Genomic DNA, 15,789 nt, shown 5'->3' on the forward strand with positions numbered 1-15,789 from the left:
CTGACCCCTTTTTTTCAGCGAGTTGCTTATGTCCACAGGATTGCCTTTTTCTGTATACTTTTGTTCGATCACTCAATTTTGACTATAGTCTTGACAATGAAGCACAAGAAATTCCCACAAGAGTAGCAGTTTTGTAATTCTGGCCCTGGCTAGCCTAGCTCACATCGACCATGTTCAAGGTTGCACAGATCACTCATTTTTCACACATTGAAAAAGTTATCACTTGATTTCATGATGCACTTCAGGATTACGAGTTTAATTTCCCTACAAGGAAGCTCCAAATGTTAATTATTCTGTAGCTATTTAGAGTATTTTGTCAACGAGAGATACATACTGAATAACATTGTGAAGTGTTGTGCCTGGTTGTGTTTCGCCGTGGTACGCACAGTACACAGTACTATCCGCAATCCCTTGTGAAATTATTCCCACCCCCTTGGCATTTTTCTTGTTTTTCTACTTCAAAACCTGGAATTTCACTGTTATTTATGGTTTACATCAGTTCATGTAAAGAACATGCCTACAGCTGGGAACATTTGTTTCTCTTTTTATTGTGAAGCAAATAACAAATAGGACAACTGAAAGCTTCTTTTGTGGCTATTATAACTGCAATTTGCTTTGGATAAGTCTCTATGAGATTTCCACATCTTTCCACTGGGACTATTACCCATTCCTCAAGGCAAAACTGTTTCAGCTCCTTCAATTTAAATGGTTTTCTCTGGTGAACAGCAATTTTCAATTCTGACCACAGATTCTTAATTGGATTGTCTGGACTTTGACTAGGCCACTCCAATACATTTACATATTTCCCCATAAACCATTCGAGTATTGCTTCAGCAGTATGCTTTGGGTCATTGTCTTGTTGAAAGGTAAACCCTGTCCTAGTATCAAATCAGTGACAGACTGAAAAAAGATTTGCTCAAGAATTTGTTCCTGCTGCCGAAAAACATCCCCCCTGCATGATGCTGACACCACCATATTTCACTGTGGGGATGATATTCTTTGGGTGATAAGCTGTGTTGGTTTGGTGCCAGACAAAGCGTTTAATTTGGCGGCCAAAAAGTTCAATTTTGGCCTCATTGGACCACAGCACCATCCTCTATACATTTAGATAGTCTTCCACATAAATTTTGGCAAAATGAAAAGCAGCCTTCCAATCTTTTGGCTGTTAGTAAAGGCATCTCTTTGGCCAGCTCTATGGAGTGTACAGCTTTTTGTGGTTGTATGGACAGATACTCCAGTCTCTGCTTGGGAATTCTGCAGCTCCTACAGAGTTACCTTTGATCTCTGTGTTGCCTCTCTGATTAATGCCCTCCTTACCCAAGCTGAGAGCTTTAGTGGGTGGCCCTCTCTTGGCAGGGTTGGTGTCATACTATTTTCTTTCCATTTGATGATAATGAATTTGCTTGTTCTCCGGAGGATCATCAGAGATTGGGATCTTTTGTCAAAACCCAACCCTGAATTGTACTTCTCTACAACTTTGTCTGTGACTTGCTTGGCGATCTCCTTGATCTTCATAGTGTTGTTTGATTAGTGGTGCCTCTTGCTTAACCCCTTAACGACCGCTGCTGTCATAGTGTTAATCCCCACCTGCTGCTGCGGGCTGCAGGCAGGGATCCGTGCACATGTCAGCTGATTTGTACAGTTGACATGTGTGCCTCACAGGTACAAGTGGAATCGCTATCCACCCGTACCTGTTAACCCCTTAAATGATGCTGTCAAGATGTGACAGCATGAATGTTAACGGGGATTGCGGTAAATCTTGACTCACAGGTCACCACCAGAAGTCATATGATCTGAACACGTGGATCTGGTGGTTGTCATGGTAGCACAGGCTCATGGGATGACTCCTGTAGCTCACATGACTTAGGTCCTGTAAGAAACAACCGAGTACTGACTGTTACAAGAGATGATCATTTCTCCCGGTCTGAGCGGTACTGCTCTGAATTGAAATTAATGCGCGATCAGACAGCTGATCCTTATAGCCCACTAGGGGTACTAGTAAAATAAAAAAAAGTTTAAAAACAGTTTTGAAAAATTAAAAAAAAATAAAAAAGCCTAAAAGTTCAAATCACCCACCTTTCGGCCCATTGAAAATTAAAGGGTTAAAAAAATAAAAAATATACACACATTTGGTATCGCCGCATTCAGAAATGCTCGATTCTTCATAATATGAAATCAATTAATCTGATTGGTAAACGGTATAGCGACAAAAAAATTCCAAAATTACGTTTCTTTGTCATTGCATATTTTGCGCAAAATGTAATAACAGGTGATCAAAAGCATCTACACAAAAATGGTACCATTAAAAACGTCAACCTGAGATGCAAAAAATAAGTCATCACTGAACCATAGATCATGAAAAATGGGAACGCTACGGGTCGCGGAAATGGCGCAAAACATACGCCACTTTTTATGGACAAATGTCTGATTTTTTTTTTAACCCTTTATATAAAAGTAAACCTATTCATTTTTGGTGTCTACAAACTTGCACTGACCTGAGGTATCACACCAACACATTAGTTTTACCATAGAGTGAATACAGAGAATAAAATAACTCAAAAACAATAGTGCAATCGTAAATTTTTTGCAATTTTCCCACATTTGAATTTTTTTTTCCATTTTCCAGTACACTATATGGTAAAACTCATGGTTTATTTTAAAAGTACAGCTAATTTAGCAAAAAAATGAGCCCTCACATGACCAGATTGACTGAATAATAAAAAAGTTATGTCTACGGAAGAAGAATGGAGAAAAAAAATGGAAAGCGCAAAATCGGCTGGTCGTGAAGGGGTTAATGGTGTTGCAGCATGTGTAGCCTTTCAGAAAAGGTGTGTATATAGTGACAGACCATATGACATCTTAGATGGCACACAGGTAGACTTCCTTTCACTTAGGCCCGTTTCACACGTCAGTGAAAAACAGTGTCGTTTTTCACTGGCGTGTAAAACACGCACATGTCCCTGCGTGTGCCGAAAATCACGGCACACGTGGGTTGTCTAAGTGCAATCCGGGCTCCATTATCTGTGGCCCGTGATTGCACTTAGAAATCAACTCACCTGCGCCCGCTCCCGCTGTCCATGGTGCTGATCGCTCCCGCGACGCAGCATCCGGCCGGCGGTGACCCCCGCAGCAGCTGCTTCCGGGTCGGCTGTGTCGCGCATAATGAATATGCACGACAGTAATCAGCCGGCTTAGAAGCAGCAGGGAGAACGGGCTGCAGAGGACATCGCTGGACGCCGGGTGAGTTAAAATGTTTATTATTTTAAATGCACGTTTTTTTCTGGCACGTGTTTCACGGACCACACCACTGCGTGGTCCGTGGAACATCAGTGATGCCAGAAAAAAATGGACATGTCTCCGTGCAGCAATCACGCACACGCGAGTACGCCGCACGGAGACATGTGCAGTGAAAAATCACTGACGTGTGAGCAGACCCATTTATTATAATGGGTCTGCGTATGTCAGTGATTCTGGTACGTTTAAAAAAAAAGCACAAACGTACCAGAATCACTGACGTGTGAAAGGGGCCTTAGGCGTAAAACACGCACATGTCCCTCCATGTGCCGTGAATCACGGCACACGTGGGTTGTCTAAGTACAATCCGGGCTCCGTTCTCCGTGGCCCGTGATTGCACTTAGAGATTAACTCACCTGTGCGTGCTCCCGCTCTCCATGGTACTGATCGCTCCCGCGGTGCAGCATCCGGCCGGCGCTGACCCCAGCAGCAGCTGCTTCCGGGTCGGCTGTGTCGTGCATCATGAAAATGCGCGACAGTAATGAGCCAGCTCAGAAGCAGCAGGGAGAACGGGCTGCAGAGAGTGTCACTGGAACCGGGTGAGTTAAAATGCTTCTTATTTTAGAAGCTCGTTTTTTTCTGGCACGTGTTTCACGGACAACACCACTGCGTGGTCCGTGGGACATCAGTGATGCCAGAAAAAAATGGACATGTCTCCGTGCGGCAATCACGGACACGCGGGTACGCCGCACGCTGACATGTGCAGTGAAAAATCACTGATGTGTGAGCAGACCCATTCATTATAATGGGTCTGCGTATGTCAGTGATTCTGGTACGTTTAAAAAAAAACACAAACGTACCAGAATCACTGACGTGTGAAAGGGGCCTAAGAATGTGATTTATAAAGGTAATTGCTTGCACCAGAAATTCAACGTTGCCTGAATCCTTCTGGGCATTGTCTTGATCAGAGTCAAGCATGTCTCAACTGAAATTTCATCCCAAGTCTCTTCTACACATCCCTATGGTGCACACTGGTCAACTCACTTGGGTATATGTACAGCTTTTTCTTCAACTCTATAGACAAGTTTTCAGTTGGGTTGAGGTCTGGAGTCTGTGAGGGTCAATCCAGCATCTCTATTTAATTGTTTAGAACTACTTATTTGACAATCTCAACATATGCTTCAGGTCATTGTCTTGCTGGAACACTATGTTGTCCTTTCATATCCATAGTACTTGAGTATACGAAGTAACTCGTCTAGTAGCATACATACTGTATTAATATTATTATTTATTATAGAGCCATTCATTCCATGGCACTTTACATGTGAAAAGGGGCATATATAGACAAGTACAATAATCGTGAACAATTCAAGGCACAGACTGGCATTGGAGTAGAGAGGACCCTGCCCACGAGGGCTCACAGTCTACAGGGAAGAGGTGAGGCTACAGTAGGATAGGGTAGAGTGGGTCATGCAACGCTATAGTGGACTGAGGGTTGATGCAAGTTGTAGGCTTGTTGGAAGAGGTGGGTCTTGAGGTTCCTTTTGAAGGTTTCCATGGTAGGTGAGACAAATAACTCCGCATTGAGACCACCATTGAACCTGGTCAAGTATCCAATGCCTTTGGCTGTGGAAATAACCCCATATCATTAGGTTCTGAAGTAATGGTGTCCTGTCAATGGCACCAATTTGAATGAGTCCTTTCAACCTAACAGTCCCTAATCCTAATCGCAGAACCAGTCATAAATCGATGAAGTTAACTGCAGACCCACAATCAATGAAATTGGATGCAGATAACGACAGATCCAGGAAAAATAGTTTGACATTCAGCAGTACTTTATGTAAGGAGTAAAAAGTTACCTGGAAGTCTGGGTGATCTCCTCGACAATCACCAGACTTAGGCGTTTCCCAATGGCTTGCTTGCTTGAGGATGTAACGAGCAGTCCTAAAGAAAATGCCCCCCCCCACAGTAGAGGTAGAGCCTGAGATTGTGCGGACATTTCCTCTCAATGGTCCGAGAACTGGCAGCTTAACTTTCCATCGGTTCTGCCTCAGGTAAATGGACCAATTCAGGAAAAATGGCCAAAACCCCCTGTCGCTCATAACGGCTTTCCAGAATGGCCTGAGTCTTCGTCTCCCCCAAAGAACTGGGTAGAGTCTGCAGAGTCAGAGCATAACAATAAATACAGTGAAAAATTCATAGTGTGACGTATTTCATTGTAATAACCATGGATCATTAATTAATAAATATTGGACGTTTGCTGAACCACCGACAAGGAAAAAATAACAAGGAGGCGAACACAGTCCAAGTTTATGCTAACAAAATGTTTATTCCAATAAATAAGTATATAGAGATATTTAGGAGCAAGAAATGAAAGCACAAAAATATATAAATCAGTGGTGAGCAATTACAAAAAACTGCTGAATCTCACGCCCAAAATAAATCTACAGCATACTAGAGGTCACATAGACACAAATTATTGAGCTAAAAGTAAGGCTAAAGATTAGCATATACTACACCAATGCATGATCCGGTATGTAATCAGATGTAAAATATAATCATATTCATAATAGACCGGATGATGATCAGCAAGGACCAGACTGTTACTGTTGAAAAAATAGGGCCAAAAATCGATATCACCCATATATAATGTCAGAGCAGCATGGTAATTGGTCAGAGTAAATGACTAATAAACCAGTCCCAAACCACCAATATGGGGCATACTAGAGTTATTAATATAATATATAATATATAGTGTATAATATATACCTACAAGAAAGGGGATCATGAATCCATAAACAACCATATATGGTGTTTAGAGCATGGTCAATTAGTGAATAAGGGTAAATATCTAAATTACCAGCAAGGACCCTAAAATATGGAACATTCTGTCATTATTACCATTATTAACATAATAATATGATGTACATAATTACCCAATACAATAATGTACAAATAGCTAATACCTGAATGAACTGACAAAGGATCGCACAAGAGGTCGGTCCTAAAGCATAATAACCATATAAGGTAAGCCTGAGGCGGTGTAGTGATTACACCTGAGTGGCAGAGATGCAGCAGGAGACAGCCCGACGGCCGTTTCGAACACCTTCGTCACGGGGCGGTAACCAGGTAAGAAAGCACCTTGTTTATAACCGGTTACGCAGCCAATCAAGGGTGGACCACGTGATGACGTTCACACCACCGCAAAGTCACGAGACGCCGAGCGGCGGCCGCGTCAGAGCCACGTGACCGAGTAAGCTCATAGTCACGTGACCCATACAGACGCGACAGGCCGGTCCGCAGCCCATACCTACGGAAGCCCGAATGTACAGCAGTCCACCCCAGATCCGTCGCCATGATACCGCCAAGAAAACGATTACCATTTACACCAATAGTGAATAGAATATTTAGACATATAAACATTTTAGCTATCGAAAAAACGGCATGTGAGGACATTTAATACATACATAAAATTACACACTCTCATGAGAAGTAGAACTAAGAAACACAAAAAACACAAAATAAACATGCATATATTGTGGCCATATGGTGCAAAAAAAATGGGAAAATAGTCAAAGACCAGATTAATAAGTAAAGTCAAATATACACAATTTTTCAAAGGACATTATAGCATGATGTTACATAATACAAATATCTCAAGCATAAAACATGGCCACAATAATATAATATCTTCATGAGAAAAAATTCCACTGCCACGCTTGCTGGTGAAGAATTCTACGTAGCAACAGGGTGGCGGCTACAGTTGAGGACACGTCCACCCTTAAGACATTGCCGAGACATTTTAGGTTACATCATGGTTTGGATGCAAGGGGTCTCAAGGTTAAGGGCATTGATATGCTTAATGTCGATGCCAGGGGTGGTGCTGTTAGTGTGCGGTTGGCTCAACTTGAGGCCAGATGGATTTGGACGCTGAATACGACACATCCATCTGGCCTCGATGAAAATAATAGCTTTTCCTCTTTTTCCTTTTTTAGTAAACTTATCATGTTTTCTCACCTGCATGTGAACCTGTTGCTACGTAGAATTTTTCACCAGCAAGCGTGGCAGTGGAATTTTTTCTCATGAAGATGTTATATTATTGTGGCCATGTTTTATGCTTGAGATATTTGTATTATGTAACATCATGCTATAATGTCCTTTGAAAAATTGTGTATGTTTGACTGTACTTATTAGTCTGGTCTTTGACTATTTTCCCATTTTTTTTGCACCATATGGCCACAATATATGCATGTTTATTTTGTGTTTTTTGTGTTTCTTAGTTCTACTTCTCATGAGAGTGTGTAATTTTATGTATGTATTAAATGTCCTCACATGCCGTTTTTTCGATAGCTAAAATGTTTATATGTCTAAATATTCTATTCACTATTGGTGTAAATGGTAATCGTTATCTTGGCGGTATCATGGCGCCGGATTTGGGGTGGACTGCTGTACGTTCAGGCCTCCGTAGGTATGGGCTGCAGACCGGCCTGTCGCGTCTGTATGGGTCACGTGACTATGAGCTCACTCGGTCACGTGGCTCTGACGCGGCCGCCGCTCGGCGTCCCGTGACTTTGCGGTGGCGCGAACGTCATCACGCGGTCCGCCCTTCATTGGCTGCGTAACCGGATATAAACAAGGTGCTTTCTTACCTGGTTACCGCCCCGTGACGAAGGTGTTCGAAACGGCCGTCGGGCTGTCTCCTGCTGCATCTCTGCCGCTCAGGTATAACCACTACACCGGCTCAGTCTTTCCTTATATGGTTATTATGCTTTAGGACCGACCTCTTGTGCGATCCTTTGTCAGTTCATTCAGGTATTGGCTATTTGTACATTATTGTATTGGGTAATTATATACATCATGTTATTATGTTAATAATGGTAATAATGACAGCATGTTCCATATTTTAGGGTCCTTGCTGGTAATTTAGATATTTACCCTTATTCATTAATTGACCATGCTCTAAACACCATATATGGTTGTTTATGGATTCATGATCCCCTTTCTTGTAGGTATATATTATACACTATATATTATATATTATATTAATAACTCTAGTTTGCCCCATATTGGTGGTTTGGGACTGGTTTATTAGTCATTTACTCTGACCAATTACCTTGCTGCTCTGACATTATATATGGGTGATATAGATTTTTGGCCCTATTTTTTTAACAGTAACAGTCTGGTCCTTGCTGATCATCATCCGGTCTATAATGAATATGATTATATTTTACATCTGATTACATACCGGATCATGCATTGGTGTAGTATATGCTAATCTTTAGCCTTACTTTTAGCTCAATAATTTGTGTCTATGTGACCTCTAGTATGCTGTAGATTTATTTTGGGCGTGAGATTCAGCAGTTTTTTGTAATTGCACACCACTGATTTATATATTTTTGTGCCCTCATTTCTTGCTCCTAAATATCTCTATATATTTATTTATTGGAATAAACACTTTGTTAGCATAAACTGAGTCAGAGCATACTTAAGTATATCTGAAAGGCCAAGGCGAAACTGACACCTTACAGCTGCATCATTCCACAGAAAATCCGTGGACCACTGCCGGAACTCAGTACTATAGCCCTCAGTGATGTGACCTCCCTGTGTCAGGTTCATGACCTTTGCCTCCGCAATTTGGATTCTATCAGGTTTGTCATAGATTAACCCTAAGGGTGGAAAAAAATCCATCAACAGATGACCATTCTGGTAGAGGCAAAGAAAACACCCAAGTGTCAAGGGACACCTCCTGAAGTCACTTTCAGCTGACCTCGGCTTTTCCTAATGTATACAGGTTCTTTCACGCTGTTGCCAATCACATGCCTAGGCCCTTACTTGCCCTGCACTCATCCTGTCTAGTGAGAAGGTGATTACCACACACCACAGGTGTCGTCACAAACTATCTAACTCCCCTGTAAATAAGCCCCCATTACGTTTCGGAGTGACTGATCCTGAGCCCACGGGTCTGGAGACCCTTGAGCCATGAGTAGCACCCCTGAATCCAAGCGGTTCGTCCGCTGCTGGGGCGGGATGCGTCCGGAACATATGCTCCTAGCCCCTCCTGTGAGGTATATGCTCACAGCCCCTCCTGTGAGGTATATGCCCTCAGCCCCTCCTGTGAGATATATGCCCCCAGCCCCTCCTGTGATGTATATGTCCCCAGGCCCTCCTGTGATGTATATACCCCAGCCCCTCCTGTGATATATATGCCCGCAGCCTCTTCTGTGATGTATATGACATAGCCTCTCCTGTGATGTATATGTTCCAGCCCCTCTAGTGCACAGTCATCACTAGAGGTGTACAGTCATCACTGGGCAACCACAGGCATCACTAGGAGGCACATACATCACTAGGGTGACACACACATCACTAGGGGGGCACAGACAGTAGTGGGCAGCCACAGGCATCACTAGGGGGGGTACAGAAATCACTAGGGGGGCACAGATCTCACTGAGGGAGGGCACAGACATCTCTGAGGGGGGGCACAGACATGACCGAGGGGGGCACAAATATCACTAGGAGGAGACTGGGACAATACTTACAGAGCACAGACATCAATAAGGGGTACATAGCACTGGGTGTTGTACACAGCATTGGGGGGAACACAACACTGGGGGTAATACACAACACTGGGGAGGCTGAACACAGCACTAATAGCTGCTCACAGCTTGGAGATGGGGTGGAGAGCTTGTGGCACACAGCTCTAGGGAGCAGGCGGCACACAGCTCCAGGGAGCGGGCGGCACACAGCTCCAGGGCATGAGAGGCACACAGCTCCAGGTAGAGGGCAACACACAGCTCCAGGGAGCGGGCGGCACACAACTCCAGTGAGCGGGCGGCACAGAGCGCCTAGAGCGGGTGGCATACAGCTCCAGGGAGCGGGCAGCACACAGCTCCAGGGAGCGGGCGGCACAGAGCGCTGAGAGCAGACGGCACACAGCTCCAGTGAGCGGGCAGCACACAGCTCCAGGGAACGGGCGGCACACAGCTCCAGGGAACGGGCGGCACACCGCACAGGAGACCTGCCACACAATGCTGGAAGTGGTGATGGTGAAGCTGCTGTGGGATGGAAGCGCAGAACGCTAAACCCGCCCACAAAGTAAGTCTTGAGCACGCTGGCACTTGCCGGCGAGAGAGGCCATTGGTACCCACAAGCAGCGCATGTGGGGATTTAAAGGGCCGGTAAGACCACGGTGGTGGCCGTAGCACTACCACCCCCGGGAATGTATCCAGGGGCCGCACAAAAGGTTTCCCACCCCTGCCCTAAAGATAGAGATGGCAGAGTAAAAAATAGCCTTGTGAACATTTGTCAGGAAAGGCCATTACCAGTTCGGGTATCACGGGTGTGTCACAGGTGATGTCTACGCGAACTGATTCCTGACACTCTATTTTTCCTGCTTGGTGTATATGTAATCTTATGTATCTCCTCTGCTTGGCATTTATCCCTTTCGCTTTAGGACCCTGCAGAGTTCCTCACTCTTTCAGCTGTTTTCAACAGCTCTTCCCTTTGTGTCCTTATAAACTCTCATTCCCATCTGGTCAGTGCTGATGATAGGTCTAATACCCTTAAAAAGTCTTCAGTGCAAGCAGTTGGCTTGAATTCATTTGAAGAAACTTTGCTGTTTTTGCGTCACCTAGAAATAAGTTATTTATTCACTCCCCTGTTTGTAGACCCTGTGTGTTTTAATAGCTTATTGGAGTTGACTCAGCACTCATCCCATCCGTTCCCTACCAAGGGTCTATTTCAAGGTCAGGTATCTGGCTCATCGCATAGGTGCAGAACCTATCTAGGGTGGTGAGGGAAGCCAAGAGCAAATGGTAGATTTAGTTAGGGGTCATTATCTCCGCCTTCACTAGACACAGGGTTTCACTTTTGCCGTTTGCTTGGTACTTCCTAGCATGACATTATCAACAGCCGCACACAAAAACTGGCATGCAGATTTTTTGAGGGGATTGTTGTGAGGTTTTGGGATTTTGTTTTCCATGGATCCTGTCTTTGTTCTAGATGAGCAGCTTCAGGGTCTGTCCCTGGAGGTAGCAGACCATAAGTTAGCTGCTGAGTAGCAGCAGTGGTCACAGATTCCCGATTTTTGGAGATTCTGCAGGTAGGCAGGATTACCCAGAGCCTAAGATTTGCAAGGGGTAGAGACAAATTCTTGGTGCTCAAGAAGGCCTGTAGATTGTATGTTAGGCTTCAGCCTTACTCCTCTATGGATGAGGAGCAGCGAGTGGGGATTGTGATCTCGCTGTTACAGGGGGATCTACAATCCTGGGCTTTTTCTTTGCCAAACAGCCTCATTTATGATGCACCAATGAAAGGGTGAAGGATGCCTAGGTGAGTTATGAAACCCCTGAGAGCTTGGAGACCGCCATGTCCTTGGCTACACGTGTGCATAGGCATCTCCGAAATAGAATGGTTAGACCACTTTCCCAGGAGACCTCTTGGGGCAGCACTCCATTGTTGGGTGGGCAATATGTGGAGGAACCATCACTCATGGGTTTGGGGAGCCCATGCAGTCAGGGGGAGACACTACTTCATATTTTTCCACTGAGATCTGCCATAAAAATGGGGTTTGTTTTTTGTGGTAAAAAAGGACATTTTGTTGGAGCCAGTTCTTTGATTCCTAAGCAAAAAGAAACTTCTGAGGCTTGGTAGACCCTTGGTGGCGTGGGGGTAGACAATAGGGGTGTGCATTTGTCTTCTTCATATAATTCTCAGTTTGTCCTGATATCAGAGGTGGTGCTAGAGCAGGAGTGAGAAAATCTCTGTGTTTGTAGACAGTGGGCTTAATGTTGGCTAATCCCATCTCTATGCCATTGACTCAGCTTGCTCAGGGATGCCTGACACAAATTGTACATGATATAAGACTGAGGGTATGACCCCTGCATTGTGAAGTAATTTCCTGCTATGTACTGCCAACCCCTGTTGTACTGGGTCTAGCCTGGTTAGTGAAACATAATCCTGTAGTAGATTGGCAATCCATGGAAATTGTGGAGTGGGGAAATTACTGTCTTGATAACTGCTTAAACACTTCCCTCTTTGCAGTCTCTACGGTGATCTTACCGGCATTTTTGTTGGGTTTTGAGGATGTATTTTCAGAGAAGGGGTGTCAGAATTTGCCTCCCCATCGTGTATACGACTGCCTCATTAATCGGCTTCCTGGAGTAAAACTACTCAAATTCATCTGTATAATCCTTCTGGTCCAGAAAGACAAGCCATGAAAGATTACATTGCTGATAGTCTGGAGAAGGGACATATCAGACCCTCCTCTACGCCCATGGAGGCAGGGTTCTTCTTCGCTAGAAGAAAGATAGGGGTCTATGCCCAAGTTTTTGATTTTCAGGAATTGAATAAGATTACCATATCCTCTTCCTCTGATTCTGGATTTATTCAACCAGATTGTGGAAGCTAAATGGTTCTCCAAGTTGGACTTAAGGGGTGTTTACAATCTGGTTAGAATCAGAGAAGGGGATAAATGGAAAACTGCTCTCAGTACACCTGAGGGGCATTTTGAAAGTCTTATGCCATTTGGTCTCACTAATGCCCCTGCCATTTTCCAACATTTTGTGAATTATATTTTAACCATTTGGTGGACAGGTTTGTGGTGGTTTATTTGGATGATCTCTTCATCTACTCACGCGATATGGAGACACATCAGGTACATAATAAACAGGTATTACAGATTTTAACAAACCGTATACCAAACTGTTTTCACTGTCCAAGAGGTGCAATTTTGGGGGTACCTGTTGTAATCGGTTGAGGTTTCTGATGGATTAAGAGAAGGTCTGTGCAGTAGTTAACTGGGATTATCCAGAAAACTTGAAAGCATTGCAGCGCTTTTTAGTGTTTACCAAAAATGTATTCAGAATTGTTCGGCACCTCTCACTGACATGACAAAAAAGAGGTCGGATTTTTCTAAATGGTCGGACTCCACCCAGCAGGCTTTTTTCTCTTTAAAGAGATGTTTTTCTACAGCACCTATACTCACCCAGCCTGCTGTTTCACAGTCTTATATCTTGGAGGTGGGGGTTGCGGCTGTATTGACACAGGGTCCGTCTCCTGGTAAATGGCAATCAAGCACTTTCTTTTCCAATTGTCTTCGGCTGAGAGAAACTATGATGTTGGCAATAGAGAATTCTTGGTGATTAAGTTGGATTTCAAGGAATGGCATCATTAGTTGGAGGGGGCAGTCCATACCATTACCGTAATCACAGACCATAAAATCCTGTCATACCTTGATTCTGCCAAACATTTTGATCCTAGGCAGGCTTGAAGGTTTTTGTTTTTAAATAGGTTTAATTTTATTGTCACTTACCGACCAGTGGTTAAATACGTCAGGGCAGATGCTTTGTCTGGTGATCATGTGAACCCTGTCACCATTTTTCAGGAGAGGGTGGTCGTCTCAACTCAACCTTGTGCCCAGACCTGGAAGGAGAGGTGTTGGAGGCTCAGCAGGACGCCCCAGCCCCTTGCCCTCCAGGAAAGTTGTTCATGCCTCCTAATTTGCACCGCTTGATAGAAATTTAACTTGTATTTGTGAATTTCACAGCGAGAAGCGTTTATAGACAATCAGTTCTGCAAGCATTTCTGAGCCAATGCAGTGATATGCACAATCAAATGCTGCCAGCTTTTAATACAGGGCCACCTGAAGGACCGAAGATCACAAGAATCCAATATTCACTGTTGGCCTGATCCCTTGTACACATGCATTTCTCCAGTGTCTCTGAATCTTTTAATGATATTATGTGCTGTAGATGGTGGGATATTCAAAGTTTTACGTTGAGAAACAATTTTCTGAAATTGTTCTGTTAAGTTGAACTCTTACAAAGTTCCACAAGTTGCCTACTGCCTGATTCTAATTGGTGTGCATCAAGTGCATATTTGAAAAATGAGATCAGACACACAGTTGGATATTCATCTTTCCTCGACCAAAGTCGGCCCAGAAACTACTTTATTTCAACTGAAACATGCCCTTTATAACCTTGGAAAGGGGCATGTCTGGATGTGTTCATTGGTTAGTGGGTTAAACAATGTGTTAGTCCATGAGCTACTTGCTGGGTGTCATCGTAGGCTGGTCTATGTCATCTGGGGCTATCTAGGTGATGCTGATGGGTGGGTTTATGATGTCATCAGGGGCCATCTTGGGTTCCTCTGAAGACTGACTGGCTTATGTACAGAGAATCAATTTCATTGAACACACTTCTCACAGTGCTCTATGTCCAGAGGTTAATTAAGTATTTCATCTTATGGCACCCCTCAACAGTTCCACAATTTTTACACGCAGTTGTTCACAGTGTGGTGAATATCAGATTATTTTAGTTTTTGAGAATCTTTGCATCTCTAAGTTGCTTTTTTATACTCAGTCATGTGACTTAAGCGGGCTTTACACGCATCAACATCGCTAACGAGATGTCGTTGGGGTCACGGAATTCGTGACGTACATCCGGCATCGTTAGCAACCATTAACGATCAAAATTACTCACCTAATCGTTGATCGCTGACGCATTGTTCTAATCCCAATTATCGTTGCTGTTGCAGGACGTAGGTTGTTCGTCGTTCCTGCAGCAGCACACATTGCTATGTGTGACACCGCAGGAACAAGTAACATCACCGTACCTGCGGCCACTCGCAATGAGGAAGGAAGGAGGTGGGTGGGATGTTCTGCCCGCTCATCTCCGCCCCTCTGCTTCTATTGGGCGGCCACTTAGTGACACCGCTGTGACGCCGAACGAACCTCCCCCTTAAACGAGAGATTGTTCGGCGGCCACAGCGACGTCGGTAAAGAGGTAATTGCATGTGACGCTGCCGTAGCGATATTGTTCGCTACGGCAGCGATCACCCCGTGACGTGCCACCGACATAGGCGGGTGCTGTCGCAGCGTGTAAAGCCCGCTTTAGTCAAAACTGATCACTTAGTTTTCAGCCATGTGTTAACCCTGTCCCAAATTTTTTGAGATTTGTTGCTGCTAAATAAGTAAAATTTGTTCACATAAAATGGAAATTTTGTAATTTTGCTAATTTTCAACCTCTGATATATGTTCTATGTTGCGTTGCAAATAAACTATGGCTATAAGAAAATTCCAAATTATTGCATTCTTGTTTTCTTTACATTTTACACTGTGACACTTTTTTGGAATAGAGGTTGTAGATGTAGCTGAGCAGCAATACCAGAGATAGGTTAAAGTGAACCTGTCAGATGCAATATGCACCCAGAACCACGAGCAGTTCTGGGTGCATATTACTAATCCCTGCCAACCAGTCCCAGCCTATAGTAGCAAAGATAAAGAGATTTTTAGAAAAAGTATTTCTAAAGATCTTTTATATGCTAATGAGGGCAGGGACTAGTCCTCTGGGCATTAGTAGTTCCTTGTGCTAGTCGGCCCCCTTAGCATGTAAGCACGCCTATGTGGGCATGCTAACATGCTAATGAACGCGCTGCATCAGAGGCCTGGTCGATCTCACTTCTCTGCTGCCACCGTGCCCAATGCTGGATGCTCTGTGCGCATGATCAGAAGTCCTGGACTTCCATTCATGCATACTATGAAGCCTGGTGTACGCG

The sequence above is a fragment of the Anomaloglossus baeobatrachus genome, chromosome 2 (assembly GCF_048569485.1).
Source record: "Anomaloglossus baeobatrachus isolate aAnoBae1 chromosome 2, aAnoBae1.hap1, whole genome shotgun sequence".
In the NCBI taxonomy this organism is placed as follows: Eukaryota; Metazoa; Chordata; class Amphibia; order Anura; family Aromobatidae; genus Anomaloglossus; species Anomaloglossus baeobatrachus.